The sequence below is a fragment of the Cimex lectularius genome, unplaced genomic scaffold (genome assembly GCF_000648675.2).
Source record: "Cimex lectularius strain Harlan isolate CLEC.00 unplaced genomic scaffold, Clec_2.1 scaffold75, whole genome shotgun sequence".
In the NCBI taxonomy this organism is placed as follows: domain Eukaryota; kingdom Metazoa; phylum Arthropoda; class Insecta; order Hemiptera; family Cimicidae; genus Cimex; species Cimex lectularius.
The window spans coordinates 224,031-245,755 of NW_019392758.1; the positions used below are offsets into that span (position 1 = coordinate 224,031).

General features: G+C 31.4%; 1 protein-coding gene across 4 annotated transcripts in view; it reads right to left on the reverse strand.

Moving 5' to 3' along the window:
* Positions 1 to 21,725, reverse strand: part of LOC106661079 (pyruvate carboxylase, mitochondrial) — a 53,682-nt gene that overhangs the window by 27,131 nt on the left and 4,826 nt on the right. For 3 of the 4 annotated variants that reach the window (XM_014384229.2, XM_014384228.2, XM_024227347.1), the window contains exon 1: positions 6,605 to 6,686. The exons of the other annotated variant lie outside the window; for it this stretch is intronic. The gene's annotated coding sequence lies outside the window, so the exon portion shown is untranslated. Of the gene's footprint in view, positions 1 to 6,604; positions 6,687 to 21,725 lie in introns of those variants that run through there. 4 annotated transcript variants of the gene reach the window in all.

A 21,725-nucleotide genomic window follows, 5' to 3' on the forward strand; every position in this document is an offset into this window, starting at 1 on the left:
AGGGATCGAAAGTAGAATACGATTTCAGCAGGTACAAATTTTAAATATTTAACGATTCCGTGCAACTCCGGGTGTAAGATAAATGGTAAGAACGCAGTTAATTCCTTTGACCAATTCAATAAATAATTGTTTTTTTACGCGTAACAGTGATAACCCTCGTCCCTGATCTTTTTTTATCCATTTGACGATTGTGATTACAAGGAGGTAAACTTCTATAGACGAACACTAAAGAAAATATGATGAAATTAAATTATTTTCTAATGTCATTTAACTCGTTTGCATGTCTGGCAAATTGTTGAATCAAGATTATCCACTGAAAAACCTTTATAATTATCAAACTACTAAATTTTAAATGATTATCTTTAAATTAAAGAAACCTCTTCAGAATAGTTATGAACAAATCGATGTGTGATATTGAATTTTTTTAAATTTAATTATATTTGAATCAATATTTTTTAAAATATTAATATAGCTTAATTAGAGTATAAATATTTGCAAATAAAGATAACTGTTTATATTTCATCAATTGAAACAAATTCAAATTTCTGTTAATTTTTATCACAGATGTATTCTAACAAAGATAAATAGAAAATTGTAACAAGATGCCTTTTTGAAATACTTCTTTAGGGAAGGCGGTGGCCGAGTGGTTAGGGATTCCGATTGGTATTTGCCAATCTTGTTTTTCTGGGTTCGAATCCCAGCATAGTCCGTGTTGTTTTGGCCTTCTGTATTGCAAGAATCACTTTACATTTTTCTTTACCTTCTCATTATCCACTTACAAAACATTTTAAACAAGCGACAAGGGAAAATATGGATCAAATTTCAATTTACAAGATCTTACGACCATAAGAGAGCAGAAATTTAATTACCTTAGAACTGTATATTAAAAAAATATATTGAAATTGAGCACTTTTGGTTCATAAATAAGTCTTGAATTGCAATGGATTTATTTAATTTTGAAATCGTTTTCCTCATTCGGTTGGCATTTTGCCCATCTTTTAACCATTAAAAATTGAATGTAGAATAAATGTTTAATGTATTTCTAACAAGGAAAAGTTATGTTTTCCTTAAAAAAACAACAATAAAATTAAATAAATATATGGGACGAGGTGATGAATAACATAAACTTTATATTTTGGACACTTATCAAAGAATATCGTAAAATCTAATCATTACAAATTATCTAATTTGATTGTAGAAAAAAAATTAGCTTGTCTGCGAGAGTAAGAAAAATGACAGAAAGAGAGAAAGAGAGAGAGAGAGAGAGAGAGAGAGAGAGAGAGAGAGAGAGAGAGAGAATGAAAGAAGAAAAGTAGCGAGAAAGAGAGAGAGTGTGAAAGAAGAGAAGGAGCGAGAAAGAGAGAGAGAGGTAGAGCAAGAGTGAGCGAGGAAGAAAGATTGAAGGATGAGAAAGAAAGAAAGATAGAGAGAGAAGGAGGGTGAGAGAGAAAGAGAACGAAGTGAGAAAGAAAGCTGAAAGTAATCTATTAAAAAAAAGCGAAATACTTCGACAATACTCAATGTTAACAAATACTAATAAATAGTTTTCTTTTTGTTATTGTTCTTACGTTTTATGGATACGTTAATTCTTCTTATTTACATACTTTATTTTTGAAGGCGTTTAAAGAAATTTTCATTCTAAGGTGTTTCATCATCCAGCGCTGTTTTCAAACAATTAGTATTTCCTTCGTTTTTTAATGAAATAATTTTAGAACAAAATCCTAAAATAAGTAAATACGGCAAACATGCCGAATGCAAAATCAGTACCTATTTAGTATTACGGTTGTTTATAATTCCGGGCGAATTTTGTAGGAATAATCATATAATTTTGAGAAAAAACCAACATGTAATTTACATTTTAGTTTACATACGATTTAAATTCGTCTCTAATTTTCAATCTTTATTTAATTTTGTATACACTTTTATTCATTTTATTTAATCTAGACATTGAATTATATTCAAACGTTAGAGAAAATGTAGTAATAATTATGTAATACAAATAAACGTACGGTTATAGCGACACAACAGTGTAAACAGTCAGATTTAATAGAAAAATAAAATTATTGATATTGATTCTGCTTGTATTCAATAAATGCAGATCTACCTCATACCACACAAGTATTAATCTTAAAAAAAGGAGTTATCCTTCACTACCAGGATTAATATTATTTGAATTCATTAAAATTTGGCACTCTCAACACGGCACAGAAGATTGACACATCTACACAGAAAACAAACACTTTGAGCCCTGGAGATGATCTCAATAAAGATTGAAACGTTGGCACGATAAAGAAAATGTTTTTCTAAAACCAACGTCACACCAGACCGCATCTCACGATCTCCAAATAATCGTTAATTCATTAATTACATTTAGAGTAGAAAATAAACCAAGGTGGAGGTAGAAAATCATAAATTTGATAGAAACATTTCCTACGTTTTGATTTATTGTAACTATTTATTTTAAAAATATTTTCATCCTGATAATTCGGCAATGAATTTTTAATTATGTTTAATTATGTTAAAATGCAATTATCCCCTATCGTTAAGGGATTTCCCTGTTTGTTTTAACTAGAATGTTTTGATTCAATGCATGAGATAATGAGGAGATTGGATCATCTTGTTTTGAAAAGGATCCAAGCTTTTCTATATAAAATTATCATGTTTGGTGAGGTAGGAAAACAGTTCAGAAACTAAGATAGTAACAGGTTTGGTCCCAGTCCTGATGCACTAGGGACCTGTTTTTCCCGCCAACGGGATATTGGCAGAAGCTAAATAATTTGAAAACTTGTGGGTTTTTTGTAAAACGAAGTATTATTATCTGCTTGTTTGACAGTAATATAAATGAATTTTTACAAATTTCTCGTACATAATATGTTAATATGAAATTGAATAGATTACATTATGCTATAACTCTCAGGATCATTGTCCAAACACAAAATTATTTAAACAATATATTTATCTTCAATTATTCAAGTGAATAGTGTGATTGTAAATTTGTCGAAACCGCGTCTAATGATACTGTATAGTTTGAGGGGGCGGGAACCATTGTCAAAAGAAATTAAAAAAATTAAAACAAATAAAATGAAATAAAAATAAAAAACAAATAGATAAAAAAAGGGCTTTAAAAGTAAACAACTATATATGAACCCTGCTGCTGCGAAACCTCGTTTGAAATAGGAGAAAAGTTTGTTAACGATATTGATAATAATTGTGATATTTATAAAAATAAATACAAATTTATAAATAAAATCGTTTATTATTCACCAAATATATTAAAAGTAGAATCAAAACAACTCACATAATGTATTATACATTGAAATGTTCGAATGGTTGAGTTATAAATAATAAAATAATGGAAATCAAAATTATCAAATGACTTTTTTAATTAAGTTTCAGACGTAATGTTAGCCACGCAAACAATAGACCGGAGCCATATCATGCATAATTTCTGAGATATTATAGTTAAATTTTGACCCAGGGTCGAATACAAGTTGAATAAGTTGGTTTTAATTATTGTAAACCCTTTTGTTTTGTCGTGTACCTTTAGGCGGTGGTGGACTTGGTTTTTTCCCATAGGGCCCGAATAAATAGAATTTCCTTTTGGATTGAATCGTTAATAACTGGTGAAACAAGGGTTACCACACCAAAGCTCATTTATTTTCCAGGAATTGGTTACAAAGGGGAAAACATGTGAATTTTAGATTATTCAAAAGATACTTTTCCTCTCATAATGTATTTGATGTACTAAAGGTCCAACTAAATAAATAATAAATGATCAATTTTGAAGAAGGTGCTTGATTTATTAATTAAATGAACAATTGACAAGACTTGTTTTTAATTTAAAAAAGAAGAGCCATTGAAAGATTATAGAGTGTGAATAGTTTTTTCGTATGTCTTAAAAATGGTATATGCATATATTTATTTTAGTAAACAGCCCTCGTCAAAAAATAACACCTAGATTAAGATGATTTTTTTTCCAAATGCTTTTTTTCATATTTTTTATATTTACAACTACACATATTGTATTTATGTTCATATATGTTGAAATTGTCATTTGAGTCTCTTTTGGAGAGGTTGCTCTGTGGCAACACTCCTTCACTGATATCTTGTTCAATTTTCGCTCAATGAGAAGATCAATACTCTTGGAGGATTTTCAGGTAGGGTTGGAAGTGATAAATATCGTACTAATAGATTACTGTGTGTGTTCAGTGATTGATGAAATTTTTTATAGCGGGTTTTGAGGAGCTTATGTACAAACGGGATGTGTAGATGGTTATGAGTAGTGTAATTTGAAACGTAAAAAGGAGCATTTATAATTTGACGGAGAATTTTTAATTGGATTGATTGGAGACATTAGGAATTGTAATCCTTGGTTGAGCCCCACACTTCACAACCGTACGCCCAGAAAGGTCTAATTATTGTCTTGTTAATTAAAACTTGGTTAATTTTGTTTGTGAATCAGGTAGTTTTTTTAATAATGTATAATGTCTGTTTGTTTGCTGTCTTTCCTGTCTTGTGTGGGGATTCCAAGTCAGTCGTTTATCCACGGAAAGTCCAAGATAACGCACAAGGTCAGTGGTAGGCAATGGGATTCGATTTATATTCACTGCAGGAGAGATATTTTTACGTAAGGTAAAAATATATCTGTACGCTTTTCGTTAGGTTTATCTTCATTCTCTACTTTGTGAACCATACTTTTAATTCATTCAGATGTTTTAAGTGTTGAGTGTTAATTGAACGGTCCGAATTACGTGTCAGAATGGTTGTTTCATCAGCGAATGTATGTGTTGAAATGTTAACATGTGCAGGAATAACTGCAGTGTATATTGAAAATAGAAATGGGCTAAGTGTGCTTCCGTGAGGAACACCCGTCCTAATGCGTTTGTAAGGTAACAAGGACTTACCGGACTCGGCAAAATCAGTCTGTCAGATAAGATCTCAGTATGAGATAGTACTCAGTATGAATGTTTTTCAGTTTTCAAAGCAATCCCGAGAACCAGACTCGACCGAATTTCCAAGCTCAAATTTAAAAGACCGTATGAAGTAGCTTCATTTTCGCTAACATCTCAGAAAGTACAATTTACATGTTTTCATTTTTTCCCTTCTTTCTTTGAAGAAGAATTAAAGGTATAGAGAATTGACTTTTTTATCTTATTATTTTATTCCATAGACGAAGATACGCAAAAGACAATTTCATAAAAATATTTTTCAGTGTTCATTACTGTTTTCTATGCAACTGAACACTTTTTAATATCAAAAGCTCAAAAGCTGAAAAAGAATGAGCAGCACTCCGAAAACGATATATATAAATGACAAATATTTTTAGGAAATTGGGTTTTGGTGTTATCTATAGAAAAAAAAACTAATAAGATAAAAATAAATTATAAACCTTTGAAAGAAAATAACAATAACGATATAATCAAATAATGATAATATAGTTGTTTAATGATTAAATTTTCATTAAAATACACTTTCGTAATGAATAAGCTGAGATTTTACAGGTGATTTTTGTATTCAGGGGAAAAACATTAAACAAGTCAAATTTGTTTTTTGTTTAAATAAAAATGAAACATTTGTTCACTTTTTATTTTACTTATATTTTATTAGTTGGTAACAATTTATTATTTATTATTAATACTTTTGAAGAGTAAAATACATATTTAAACAAGAGGACAGATGGGTTTGGTACTATTTATCTAAGCATGGTCTTAAACATTCTCTAGGAATTAATTTTAAAATACATTTAATTCTCTACCACGTTTACTTTATCATTTTATTCGAAATAGTGTTGGAGTTATTAATAAAATTACTGTACTAAGAACAATTACTGTAAGATCACAATGACTGACCTAAATTTTTGGAACCATCTTGTACTACCAACCACATATCACAATAAGAATAATAAGTAAGAGATTAAATGAATACAGTAATTCTGTCGCTCCGACGTGACTAATATCCTTTTTTTAAATACTTAGTATATGAATGGATTTAATGTACAGGGTTTAACAAGTTATATTGTCAGACACAATTTATTCGTTAGTCTCGATTGAGGGGGAAAATATGCAAAATCTTGTATGAAGAAAGAACAAATTTGCACCTTGTTTCATACATTTTCATTTTTAGACTTGTTTGTTTCAGGGGTGTTTTTAAGTAAAATTTTCATTAGGTATATTTCTATGATTTTTGTTATCGTTCTGTAAATTTTAACCTGAAAGAGACTCAATAGACTTTCTTATTTTTTAAGCTAATTTTTTCTTTTAGATTAAAATTTTATTGGACAAATATGAAAAGGAGTAAACCACATTAACATAATTCTTTTAAATCTTGTATAAAAATAGTTTAACAGAGATTGACTGATGAAAGAAGAAAAAGTAAAACATGATGTGATATGTGAGTTTTTTGTTTTCTGGGTGAGAGCAAAATTTTTTATTGTTAAAATTGATTAATAAAAAAGTATTTATTTGCCAATTTTGTACATGTCTTCCACATTTTGATTTTAACAAATGCTTCTCTACGGACAAAATAGTAGAAAGAGCAAATTTTTTGTTCTGATGGGTTCAATTGTTGATTGTTCTCTCTTTATAATTACAAAACGCTCACTCACCGGGCCACCAATTGTTAATCCGACGGAAGACCACTGAACAGAACTACGTATTGCCGTGTACTGTCAAGAGTCTGTTGGATAGTCATGCAGCTTTTGTGCAGCGCGCTCTAGACCGGCTCTCATACAACGGCGCCCTTGACACGATACGTAAACATGCCGACAGGTAATTCCTTGACGGCCGGCGTTTTTTGAACCTGTTCTTTTTTTAAAAGCGGAGGACGTCCGCCGTCCTCCAATAAAGGGTGATTGCAAATGTTAGCTCGGGGGAAGCTAAGGGTTGTTTGGTGTTATCACGGTTACACCCCTGGGGCAGGTAAACCCCCTTTTTTCTGCTCTCCGGATGAACTGGGCCAACAATTTCCTCTTTTTTATTTCAGCGTGTTTCATAAGGATAATTGCCCTTTCATAGCCATTGGCAACGGTTTAAAGAAAAACAGACTCAAAAATCTTTTTGTTCTAAAGCCTAAAAGTCTCTTGGAATATTAGTTGAGATTATAGTTCTATCCATCGTCACTACTTCTGATTGATGCTTAAATTTACCTGTAATTCAGACGGCGCACCCACAAAACGTACAGTTTTTCCTACCATCGTCCTTCCATCCACTAGTTAGACACAATTGGTAAAAAACGTTGTTCCCAATTCTGACGACATAAATAATCTAATCGCCTAATAGTAATTATATTGCATATAATTGCCTGATTATATTATATTGCAGTTGTTGGGATAAGTTGTTGAATTGTCTATAGTTAATCATGCATTCTCAGAATTGAGGTATAATTTATATTCTATTAAATTCTATTGTATTTAATTAAGCAGTTCGACAATTAATATAAACCTCAGTTGTATTACATATAATGGAGTTCCTACTAAAATATATAAATACTGAAACAATCAGAAAAATCTGAGAATTCGCTCAGGATGATACATGTTGGATTATTTTCGTTAATACATTTCACTCCCCATGAAAAAAAACCGACATCTGGGTTTTGCACGAAAAAATGGGCAACATGGGAAACGCATATTTTTTCAGCCTTTTAAGCCACAGATCTTCGTTAGGTCTCATATTATAAGTAAGTTTTACGCTGAACAAGATGATTTTTTAAATATTTTCATAGCTTCAGTTATTCATCACTAAATGTAAACATTCGGGAACATATTAATAGCTCTTTTTACGAAAACTTCAAATCGGAAATCAAAACAGGAAATCGTCCTTGAGCGGCGCCCAATAGCAATCGATAGGAAATTTTAATTAGTTTTTTTCACACAAAAATGTAAGAATGGTCGCTTTTCTGTTCACTATTTTGAAAAAGTCCTGTGAACAAAAGTTGTAGAGCGTAAAATTTGCGAAAACATGGAGATTCAAAATTTATGCTCTCTTGAAAATTGGGAGAAAGAGTGATCAATTTTCTATCATGAGTACGTAAAGGGCCACGTATTTTGCTCAACAATCGCAAATAACTCGAAAAAGGTTGAGAAATCGGGCAAAGTGGATGCTGACCAATTGACAGCTTTTTACAAACAAGACAACAACAGGAATAAAATTGAAAAAAGTCGAGAAAACGCGTTTGTTTACAAAATGTGTAATCTTTATATTTATTATTCTTAAGTAAATCCGTTATTAAAATGAAGACTCATATTTTTTGTTTACTGTTTGTATTTTCTATTTGGTTTTATCCAACTAACATGAATATATTTGTTAATTTAATTACAATTTATCGAATAAGAATAAATTATAAGTATACCTACACATCACCTTCGTTGTAATTACTAGTACAAGAAATGGATAGTTTTATGAAGACGAAAAGTAGGAAATGGAAACATTGGAAAAAATAGTAGTATCAACTCTATGCTAAAATATAATGTATTGAAATATTCGACAATATTACAAAAGAAACAAGACAATGTGTGGTGATTAGTGACCGTTAATCGATAATTATTCAGAAATCGTAAAATGCGGTCTGGTATGATGTAGGTTTCAGAAAAACATTTTCTTTATCGTGCCAACGTTTCGATCTTTATTGAGATCATCTTCAGGGCTCGAAGTGTTTGTCTTCTGTGTAATTGTGCCAATCTTGCGTGTCGTGTTCACAGTGCCACCAGACCGCATCTCACGATTTCTGAATAATTAAACAAGACAATATTAATTGAAAAATCACCATGGGATTATGTGCTGTACTTGCTGAAATTATCGACTGACTACTTTGTGAGTGAAATTTGTGATGTTTTGTCGCTTTATTCATGGGAAAAGAAACGGACCAAGCCGTTTGAAGTGGTGATTCACATTTGTTCTGGATTATAATCATGGAACGTCTAGGACGAACTTGTCTGGAATATGTGGGTCACCGGGTCCCCCTCTTAAGCTCAACTCTAAGCCGTACATCTGGCAGAAAGTAGGTTTGAATCATAACAGATTTTAATTTATATGCTTCAAATATTTTCCTATTAATTAATTCAAATTTCTTACTAAATTCTTGTTAAATATGGCACGTCCATATTAAATACAATATTATACTATATACAAATTTAAGTTTACTTGAATATTATTTGATACGTTTATTAAAAATTTAAGCTCAAATTGCAGATAATTTTGTGTTTCATTTTGCTTTTAAGAATGCTAGAAAAAAAACTTGAAACTGCATCAGTTCTTTTATCGTTGTTATAAGGTGAACGTTATAAGGTGGTTTTGAAAATACATAGCCACCTTATTTCAGGAGAGAATAAAATCCCTGAGGCTCCCGAAGGCGAAAACAAATCATCCGCACCCCTTGAAAGGGAAATTGACCGGAAAATTAGTATGCAAATTTTCTAAGCTGACCTCAAAGTGCAAAAGGCGTTACAAATCATTGAACGTGGAACGAATTGTAAATTTGTAGAAGAAAATTTTTAATCATATGCATACATATTATTTATATTGCATTTATATAATATAGAATTGTAGTTTGGAAACATAAAAACGTCAAATTTCGCACGTAAACCCTTATTTATTGTACATCAGTTGAAATCGTTTTTCAAAATTGAAATAGGACAAATAGAAAACATTTATAGTCTTTTTATGACATTTATTTAACAAATTTGAGAAAGTTAGCCCCTTTTTAAAAAGAATAATGTTTCCCTGACAGTTTATTTTCCGGAGAATACTTGAACCTAGTTATTGTTAATGCATTTTTGAGTGAAAAAACTCTATTAAAATACAAAATGTACTCTCACGAAGAAAATAGAAAAAGAAAGTAAAATGTTATCGTTTTATTCAATTTTGATGCTTTTGCAGCTGTACCAAGTAGTTTCAGTTAACTCTGAAAAGAAAATCTTAGATCAAAATTTAACGGAAATGAGGTTCTTTATTTACTTGGAAAATTGGATTGGTAAATTTGGATAGTATGTACTTATCCATAGGTGCTTTGTAAATAAAACTGAAAGAAAATTGTAGACCGCCATTGTTAGTATACCGAACTTTTTTTTTAAAGATACTATGCTTTAAAGGTCAAAAATGACTGAGCATCAAAGGTTTAATGTGCCAATGATAGATCATGGGGCTAGGTCCTACGTTATAGTTATATGATGTTCGTACCCATGATCACATATGTAAGTGATATATGGTGACCAAAAATATAACAAAAAAAAGACAGGGGAATTATACAAAACGTTCAAATAATAGTAATAACTTAGTACCACTCCTCCGAACACACACAGCCAAAATAGAAAATATTCTCGAGCTGCCATCCGTACCTATATTTAAAAGGTTTGAGGAGTTGAATGTTCTTGTTTGTGATGATTTATTCCAAAGAAATATAACGTCCAACAAGAAATCAAGGATACTGCAGGCCGATAAGAAAAAAATACATTGAGTTGAGAATTCATCGAACAATTAAAAGAAAGCATCAAACAAATGCTGGCCATACCAAAATTTTATACGAACTTGGTATACCCGACATGGCTAAAACTATCTCTGGCCTATCAGAAAAAATACTGAACCTTTATAAACCATTCAAAATTACTGAAAAGAGAGAAAAATGGAAAGGTAAAACCTCGGTCCAACCAGCCAACTTTTACTCTGAATTACTAGAATTACTAGCCATAAAAATATGTGTATTTGAAGTGAATAACAAACACCTCACGCAACAATAATAAACTCAGATAGCCAGACAGCTCTGTAGGCTCTCCCAGCCTACGAGATCAGTTAAAAGTTTGTCTTATATAATTGGGTTGTACAAACTGCCTGACCCTAAGGTGTACCCACTGTCATGAGAGCATTTCAGGTTATAAAGTCAGCAACTATAATTACTTAAAGGGAGCAACGGAATAACTCATAAGCCGAAATCCATTTTGTAAATAATAGCCACGTTAAAAATATTCTTGGGTTACTAACAAAAACAAACGACTAAAAAACCAACGAAAAAGTAGAAACGTATGCCAGACGACAGACAAGAACACAGACAACTCTCAAAAACAACCGAATGGGGAATTAGGAAGGAGTCATTAATTCTAACTAATAATACACGTAAGGTATATTTATATATCTGAGGAATATTTATGGGACTCTAGTAAACCATGGGGCTATAAACAGAATACTAATGTCGACTACGTCTAGACCAGGCAGAGACAATTGAGCATATCCCACGCAATTGCCCCCATGAAAAAGTTATGCTCCATAGGAAAACCAGTCCTGTTCAGTACCATAACCCGAAGAATAGTTTTGTGCATCATTAAAAAAACGAAAATCCAGAAGAGCTGTTATTAGAGACGTGACATAATGGATGAAAGTGTTGATGATAAAGGGGAAAATTTCTTCGATTACAAATGGGGGGTGAACAATTTAGTAAATATTTTGGGTAATGAGTCTGTTAATTGATTGATTAATTACGCATTGAAAAAAATTGTGTGTAATATTTTTAACTTCAGCTTTTGATACAGTAAAGTTTATAAATAATATGTTTAATTTCTTTGATTTTAATTGTTAAAAGTACCAGTTTTGAATTTTCTCTATCAATGAAAATAATATATTGAACCATTTATATAAGAGTAGTTACAACTTCTTACATTTCTTTTTAAATTTGATAAACGAATTTAATGTTTAAATGTTTAACGTGGTTTAACCTTCAATATTACAACACAACTTCTCTTAATGTGAGTTTCATTAAACTTCATGTCGAAGGAAAAGATTTTCGATTTGTACGATTTCATTTTACTCCTAAGGTGTCAAAATTAGCCCTCTCATTTTCTAGATGCGACACTACCTGCGATGGGCACTAATGAATCCACTTATACTTTCGTGAATATTACCCTCTTCCATCTGACAAATTAGATCGTTAGCAAAATGGGAAAGTGCAAACCTAATTCTACATAATTTCTCGCTTCGGGCCAATTTCAACATTTCAAAACAAAATATTACAAGGCGTTTTCATTCTTCCCGAACCTTTTGACTTAAATGTATACGTCTACAAAGGTTACAAAGAAGAAAACGCATTCGTCTTGAAAAACAATTCCTTCTTATTATTTTTCTTTTCTGACATTTACGCGAATCTAACGATATTGCTTTACACAAGAAAATTAATTGTCGGTCTGGCCGAAGAAAATAAAAATACGACGAATTCCCTTAGTTAGTGCCTACAACTACTTTAAAATAACTTGTGATATAATTTATAATACCATAATAAAATTAGCAATTTTCGTTGCCAAATAACGCTAATTGGTTAATATAATGAACTTGAAGCAAATGTTTGTTGGAAAGCTATTTTACCCAATCTCCGGAGGAACACATCAAATTAGAAATTCATACTGTGTAAAATAAACACAATCAGTGTATATATAATATAATTGAAAGTGTCATAAAAATAGTTTATGAAAATATTTAAAAAATGACGAGAGAGAGAGAGAGAGAGAGAGAGAGNAGAAAGCGAGGAGGATTGAATGAATAAATTTCGTTTTATTTAAAATCTCGCAAATTTGGGCCGGGAACGAGCTGTCGTATAAAAAACTCGGAAAAGAGAGGAAAAGGTAGACTAGACAGGTTACAGGGTGTTCGGCTATTCCTACGACAAACTTTGCCAGTAGATTCTACTTCCTAAGTCCTAATTAAATATGGTTAGAATCTCTACAGTTTAGGAGTTATTTCACGTTTTCTGATTTTTATGTTTTCACGACCTTGCTTCAAATAAACAATTGATAACTCCAAACTAAAAGGTTTTGGACAAATCCGTTGATACCATTGAAAACTATATTCAATTTCAAATGAGATGGTATCAACACTAAACTTGTAAACTTCGTGAAATTAGCGTTTTAGTAGCGAGAATCTTGAAAAATATTTTTTTTTCAACGTTGAAAAACACCATGTCGATTCTTCTACTATTTTCAAACCTAGAGACCAGCAAATTTCATAAAACCAGAAAACGTACTATATTTAATATCTTTTTTAGTGGTGCAATTGCTTTTTCAATTACCTTTTTCAAAGAAATCAAAATTATTGAAGAAAAAGAAAAAATCGTGGTTGAAGGATAATTTTGATTCGAAATGCTCTCCACCATCAGCAATACATTTGCGACGCGCTACTGTCGCATTAAACTCGCAAAACATAAAATAATAATAATGAGAATAATAATACAATAATTCTTTAATCACAGTTGCAGTCGCGTTGGTAAATAAGTAAACACTTGCACTATTTCTGTTTCGAACCCAAATTAAAAAAAAAGTTTAATAAATTCATTCAAAATTTCCTTAATTTTTTTTTTAATTTTCCACCTTACCAATCCGTCAGCTACGGTTTTTTCCTATCTTCCCTGAATTTCTTCATCTTTGAAAACAGTAAGTAAAAAAGCAATTACTCCACTAAAAAGGATATTAAATGGCGTACGTTTTCTGAAACCTGCTGGTCTCTAGGTTTGGAAATAGTAGTTTAAAATCAACAAAATTATTTTTCAAAGTTCTCGCTACTAAAACGCTTATTTCACGGAAGTTTACAAGTTTAGTATTGATCACACCTCATTTGAAATTTAGCGCAGTTTTCATTGATATCAACGGACGTGTTCAAAACCTTTTTAGTTGTCATTATTAATTTGAAAGAAGGCCGTGAAATCTTAAAAAAATCAGAAAAAGTTTAATAATTCTGGAACTGTTGAGATGCAGGACATAGTTACTTAGAACTTTTTGGTTCTATTTTGGATGCAGAAACTACGGACAAAGTTTGTAACATCAGTAGCCGAACATCCTGTACAGATTGACAGAAAGAGAGTGAGGGAAAGAGAGGTAGCAAAGGAGAAAGAGAGAAAGGTAGAGAAAGAAAATAGAGAGAGAAAGTGATGGAGTGAAATAAAAAGAGAGAAAGAAAAAAAAGAAAAAATGGAGCGAAATTGAAAAAGAGAAACGCTGAGAGAAAAATATTGAGAGAGATAAAGAGAGAGAGAGGAAGAGTGAGAATTTGATATAAATATGTAACATAAATACGGACGAATATACCAATACATAAATTTATTATTGTATATCGATAAATAGTTCGATAAACAAGTGTATTGCTGAAGTTAATCCAATGTATAGACATAAACACCTTATTTTGCAGTATTGGAAAAATTGTAAATAAATATAGCACTTTGTATCTGTGATTTGGCAGCACTAGTCTATCACGGTGCATGCAAAATTTACACAATTTGAGTACATTTTTATGTGCGGGAGCTCTATGGCAGAAACATTTCTTTCTTTCGCGGCATTCAAGGAAAAAAAAACCTTCCGCGGTTGTTTGCGAAATCATTCATTCCGTTTGTTGACGAAACAGCTTGTAAACTAACCTTGACAAAGGTAAATGGCTGGGATCGGGCAGTACCAGTTTACATCAAACACTGGGGTCTCGCTGGGATAGGGTAAACTGTTAACTATAAATAGAATTTATTTATCGTCTTCATATTTAACGGTCAAAATATGAAGAATTGTGTTATTTAAATTATGCAGGTTGAAGAGATCCAAAAATTTATCATTCGGATAAACTGAAGAGAATTTTTTTTATTTCTTAGTGTATCGAGATAAGTTTTAACTGAAAACAGTAATCTATAATAATTCATAACTAAGCAGAAGCATAGAGATAAAACGAAATCTTGTGTAAAATGTTTCTAAACTACTGTCTAGAAGAAATTAGCATACCTTAATCTTTAATGATTTTTTAATGTAGAAAAGTAAGCCAGCATTCTAAGACCATTATGTCATAATAACAAAACAATGGGATTTAAAAATGATTAATTCCGATGGATATTTAATTGAGTTTGCAGATGGTGGAATTTAAATGATCAACTTTCGAACCATTTACATTCAAAATAAACTGAAATGTTACCTATTTTTTGTTTGGTAAACACTAATTCTTTTCATCGTTAATGAGTTATTCGATATATGATTTTGTAGGTAATCTTATTTAAAAAAAACATCGTTTTCTGAAAGAGACGAGAATCTGACAGCTAATTATTTAACGCAGGGGCTCTCTGCAAATTTTATAGATAAAGATAATTAATGTTTATGACTCATTTACGCAAGAATAAGTAACACTATATTAAGAAACATTGTAAATATACTTTTACAGCTAATTTTTTTTTGGCTAAGGTTAAAAAACTTGAATTAATTAAATGTACGTGTCTATGGTCGGGATTTGAATATCTATTACAGTCTTTTTGAAATAAGCCAGTAAAAAAAGTTTATTATTAAATTCAGTCATTTTTTTATGGTTATTGGCTTAATTATAATTGTCTCGTTTATTTCTAATGGTAAGAACATTTCCAAGTCTACCATGTGAAGCGAATCCAGCCAGTGCTGTAGTCTCGATCATCTTTAATGAGTTTATTTGTTTACATAAATATTTCAACTTAGGTCCGCCATTCTATATTGTATGTTTGTAAATAAATAATTGAAACATTTTAATACGTAAAAACGCTGAAGTTCATATGATTTTGGATCAGAGAGTGTAAAAGAGTCTTGAAAATTTAAAGCTATAGGGAGTGCATTGTAAAGAAAGACATTTCTATCAAACTAGCTAAGATTAATAACTAAATTCAATTTTTAGTTTTAGTTTTTAATTTTTAAAGTTAAATTTTAAAGTTAGTTTTTAAAATTGAAATATGGAAACCAAAACTTTTCAATAGTTTAAAACATTGCCCTAATGATTTTTAAGGGGAGGAGGATACTTCCAGGTCTTGCTGCACACCCATAATGAACCAATCTTTTTTTTTTATTGCAATAATAATTGCAGCTTTTATTTTGATTTGCTCTCGAAGTAGCGGAAAGTAAAATAGGTAACTTTCATGACTTTTTTTCAATTTAAAAATTTAATGATTATTTGGATATCGTGAGATACACGGCCACTAAATACTACACATTTAAAATTTAAATGTACTCATGTATATCCAGATTGTCAAACTCAATTTAAACGTCTAGACTCTAGACAATTAAAAAAGTTCAAGTATATTAATCAAAGTAATCTTAATTAAATGTATAGTCGTTTCTATTAATTTTTCTGGGAAATGTTCTTTTCTTATTTTTTTTATTTCGTTTTATAATTCCATTTTTTAAAAAGATGGAACGCTGGAATCGACCCCGGTGGGAAACAAGAGACCCTTAAAAATAGACTTTTCAAATCTATATTTAATTTTTGTAGATAACTAAAATGCTCAGTTGTGAGTACAGCTTTGTATGACAAATGTATATCATGTAGTCAAGTATACTGTTTTCAGCACCTAGATCAAATTTAACTTTTTTTTTTCAAAATATTAAAAACAAAGTCTTTCCTAGATTTATGAGCTCACTCTTCTTGAATATTAAGGTAAATCTATGATACATCAAAAATGTATACTTGCTGCTTTACTTGTGGAACGTAATGTTAGTTATACTTATCTTGGTTAAAGTACAAGTAGAATACAATGCTTTTATCATCAAGTTTTCTTAAAAATGAATCATTCGAAAGTAGGTTTAAGTTAATAAATAACAGATAATTATTGTTATTTGTAGCATATGAAATAAAACATAGAACTCTCATAAAAAAATATTGAGTCTACTCATAGAAAGTAGACAACTTCCACATTGAGAATTATATTGCTAAATTATTTTTACAATAATAATGGGAATACTACGGTATTTTTGGGATAAACAACTACATATTAATTAATTAAAAACTAGTTTTATTCATGTTGGTTATAAATCCACTTTTCATGATTTTAACATAACGTGTAAATTACGTTATAGATGTGACAAACAAACATCAGTAAAAAAACACATAGACAAAATTCATTCTTGTTAGGCGAGGAAACAATCCATTATGAAAGACTTTAATTGCTTTTTTTTAATATAAAATATACATAACCCAACTTTATGCATTACAGCAGGTGATAGATCTAACCACAGAGGTAAAAAAGATTAAATGTTTTATAGGGAAGGATCATGTTTTGCGCAAGGAAACCCACCCAAACATTACTGAGGGTCATTTTCAAGTGTAACAAAAAAAAATTTGAAATCAGCTTGCCTTCACTTCTAAACACAACATAATTTTTTTATTGATTTACTTTGGTGTTAAATTTTTTTATTATCTAGGTTGTTTGTTTTTGAACTATAACTATGCCTTTCCGGTCACCTCCCTGGTCCCTCTTTAAAGCTGAACTATATAAAACAAGAATAAAAATTTTAGATTTGTCTAGGTTCACTTGTGAGTAGTTCACATTTGTCGAAGTAATTTTTCAAAAAATTTATATTAAATTGGGGATTTAGCCATGGGAATTTTGTCCATAAGAATGACATGAGTGAGATAAATGTCATACAACTCGGACCCCGCTTTTCATATTAACACAGTCTTATAAATGTGTGGTATTTAGTGACCGTTAAGTAATGACTATTTGCAGATCGTCATATGCGGTCTGGTGACCAGATCTCCAAATAATCATAGTCTTACATAGATTGTACAAAAAGTTATTTTGCTTTATGAGCTGATTTACCATATGCTATTTATTGATGAGTCATAAAAATAAAATTAGACTCAATACTCACGCTTGACTTACTCCAGAAGAACTACTATTTACTGCATGTATTTTTAATCAGTTCTGTAATGACAAAATTAACGATTCCACCGCATATGTGAAACATTTTTTCGTGATAATTTCTACACTGTCATAAAAAGTAGAAATGGTGTTTTATGTAATTTGGAGCATACATGGGTTCTCCTATAGGAAGAAAATAATTCTTCGAAATAGAGTTTTTCATTTTTTTTAAACGATTATTTAAAAATTACTGCAATATGTCATGAAAAACAACTAAGCACATAGGAAGTTGCTGTATAAATAATGGCTAGAAGACATTTTTAAATTTCTTTTTATTATTACTTTAATAGTGTAAAGAAATAATTGGCATAAAACTATTTGAAACTTGTTTGGAGCTATCTATTAGATTATAAAATACTTATAAATTTACAAGGTTTGTGATCATGCCGAATAGTATAAAATGTTTTTTTGAACTTTTTATACTATGTATTTATCCAATTAATTAAGGTTTTTAGTTGAGATAAAAAAGTCAGTGTCACGAGCGGGATTCGAACCCACGACGTTCGGTTTGATACGCCGCTACTCTACCACTTGAGCTATGGTGACTTCGATCCCTCGGGACTAACTTCCATCTCAACCCGACCTTTTTTAATTTTCCCTCCTTTTTGCCATTTTTCAAATGTCGTGTAATCTATTTGATTCTCGGCGACAAGTGAAATGGCCACGGAGAGCTTTAGTGAAGTATACTTCATTTTTATTCATTAAATTCACTATTTTTCGTGGTCCGCTTGACCAATTAATATCATCCAATTAATTAAGGTTTTATGTTGAGATAAAAAAGTCAGTGTCACGACTGGGATTCAAGGGGCGTATCAAGCCGAAGGTCGTGGGTCGAATCTCGCTCGTGACACTGACTTTTTTATCTCAACTTAAAACCTTATTAATTGGCTGTTATTAATTGGTCATGCGGACCAGGAAAAATAGTGATCTATGTATTTATGTTAATGAATATAAAGAGTCACCATTAATTTTCCCATTTTTTTAAATAGATAATTTAAATATCCAAATTGTTTTGGTGCTTTTTAATTCTGGGACCGTTGAACATATCGATTATGTTTTTGATATGGCATCGTTCTATTAATCAATTTTGATTATATAATTTTTATTTACTTCATTCTCTGTGTGGCAAAGAATACGAAGGGCGTAAACTCAATTAAAGTTAAGAATTAATTTTTCTTTCGTATTCCAAGCCGCCGGTATTCGAACAGAGAAAAAATCACTTTAAATAGAAAGCGGGTCGCCGAAACAGAGTAAAAGCTATGTAAATTTAAATTCGCCTAAGCGGGCGTCGAGTGGAAGAAGTATTTATTATCGGTGGCATCTCAATTCGTAATGTATAGGGAAAGAACGGCTTTCCAATGCTGGAGATAAACCTTAACCCAGAGAGGTTTTTCCCTTATTCTCCTGGTGTATCGGGATAACGGCGAAAAACCTTCTATCGCTTTGTCACTCCAGGCCTATTGTATTCCGATTAGAAAAATGTAACGTTCTGACCCCAGACAGTGAGCAGGGAACAATAGGGACAAAATCAATATTCTCGCCGAAGTGGTTGTCGAACATATCCAAGTTTGCAATAGTTTTGACCGACGACAGTTCCATGATGAAAAAGAGAATCAAATGGACATGTTCAAAGTTTTTCTTCCTATCTTGAATGATAAGAAATTTAACAAAAATCTATTAAAAGTTCTATTTTAGTTTAAGCTAAAGGTTTATGGTATAAAATAAAAAATAAAAATTCCATTAAAAATAAAATAAACGTTGTTACATTTATTAAATAAATTTGTATTTTGTCACTTCAACTATTGTCCTTAATTTTTATGACTTGAAAATCTGGTTCCTGCTCAAGGTATGAAGAAAAAAACAAACTACTTGCTGAGCTTTTGGCCTTATAAGGCCATCCTCACAGCCTAAATATTTACACATAGAAATAAGTTAAAATGTACATATTACATAAATAGTATCACTATATAGGAACCCACAGACTTGTACATTTATTTAAGGACTTTATCATAAAATATAAACATTTACATATATACATAAATATAAACATTTATAAAAAGGCCGAAAGCTCGGCATATAATCGTACTTTGTTTTTTCCTCTACCAGATCTTCAAGTCACATACTTCCCATGGCCGAGTAAGGTATGATTATTTATTTGTACAAAATTTAAACAGGATACATTCTCAAAATAAGACATCCATTATAGCATATAAAACAGAAATTTAAAAACTACACATAAAAGTAAATTTAGATTTAATGTATCGAGTTTGGCACGGGCTTGCTGTTCATGCCCAAGGGCATACTTCAATCCACCTTTTGATACTGCACAGTTACCTCACTGACCGATTTTTCATAGTCATCGAAGGCCGTTTTTCCCTATCCACGTTGGTGTTTCTCAGGGTAGCGTTCTGGCCACACACTACACTAAGTTTTTTAGTTGAGATAAAAAAAGTCAGTGTCAGAGCGGGATTTGAACCCACGACCTTCGGCTAGTTACGCCGCTACTCTACCACTTGAGCTATCGTGACTTCGATCCACTCGTCGAACACTAATTCCCATCTCAACCCCGCCTTTTGAATTTTCCATCCTTTTTGCCGTTAGTGAATGGACTATACCAAGTGTTCACAGCATAATGTATACTAATGGCCAACTTGGCCTGCTGAATGAGTTTACCAACAATAAATTAATAGTTTGTACATATTGCGACTATGAAAAAATGGATCGCCAATGTTTGATGAACCACTGAGAATTCGAGCTAGGCGAGAAATACGACCGGAAGGCCCATAACTAGTTCTACAAGGTACATGAAAGAGGCTAAAGTTTTTTAAGCTCCAATTCGGAACATTCCAAAGAAAGGGAACCACCTTAGGAGCATCACCACCATCAACACCATTAACGATTCTCCAGATTCTCCCGCAAAAAGTGAGCCAACCAGCAACACTACGTAGGTTACCGCGCCAATGAGGAGAGGAATTGCCTTCAACAGCTCGGAAAGACCTGTCAGTGAGGTAGCTGTGAAGTATGAGATAGTAGATGAAAGGAAGATTGCACTGAAGCATAGACAGCATACCGAGGTGCCAAACTCGATTCAAAGCTCGGCTTGTGGTAAGTAAATCCCCAGTACTTCCAACTCCAGGAAGAAGGCGCACAAGATACTGATAACTTAAATACTTATTGTTTGATCCCTTAGCTGATTGTTTGACAAATAAATATATGCTATGATGCTCTAGTTAACTCAAATTCATAGTTTCATCAGGCAATAATGTAATTAATTAAATAAAAACATGATTTATTCATGTAATTAATTTTTTTCTAGAAAAAAGTTATAGCGTAAATTATTTTTTATATTTCTAACTAAAACTATAATAAGAATATTTTTACTTTATCAACGAGGGTTCGTTAAACAGTATCGTTTTCTGTAATTTATTAATAGAAAACGAGTTTTAACCTCGAGTCACAAGTGATGTACCTATGCCAAATGTTTTAATGCGTCCAATTCGAAAAAATTTCTACGACGATACTCTAAATAATTGAATTATATCTTGTACTGAATAATTTGCGTCTAGATGAAAAATTGCTTTGCCAAATCTATACAAGAATTCTTATATTTAGACGGAGGATGAAAGGCGTATTGTTAAATTTGGACGAGTGGCATGTTTTCATCAAACATCAACGTATTTAAAGCAACATTCTAAGCCAAAAATTACACATGACCAAAGAAAGTCAATTACACTTCACCCGATATTTGTTCTGAGTAGAATTGAAGATAATTTCCATGTAAAAAACGCTCCGGTTTTTATCTTATCGCCGGTAGATAATTTAGATACCAGGGAGAAAGAGCGGTCAAAGATTCCACATAATCAATCTATCTATCCATTCTATATGTATCGGAATTAAATGACGTATATTAATAGCATTAAAACATNTCTTATCTTATTACTGACTCGGGTCCTAAGCTTCTTTGTGTATCGCCCCAAATAATGAATAAATCACTGGCAAACAAATAATTTATACAACAAATATTTACTACAATCAAGATAATGATGCAACAATTATTCAACACTTCACGA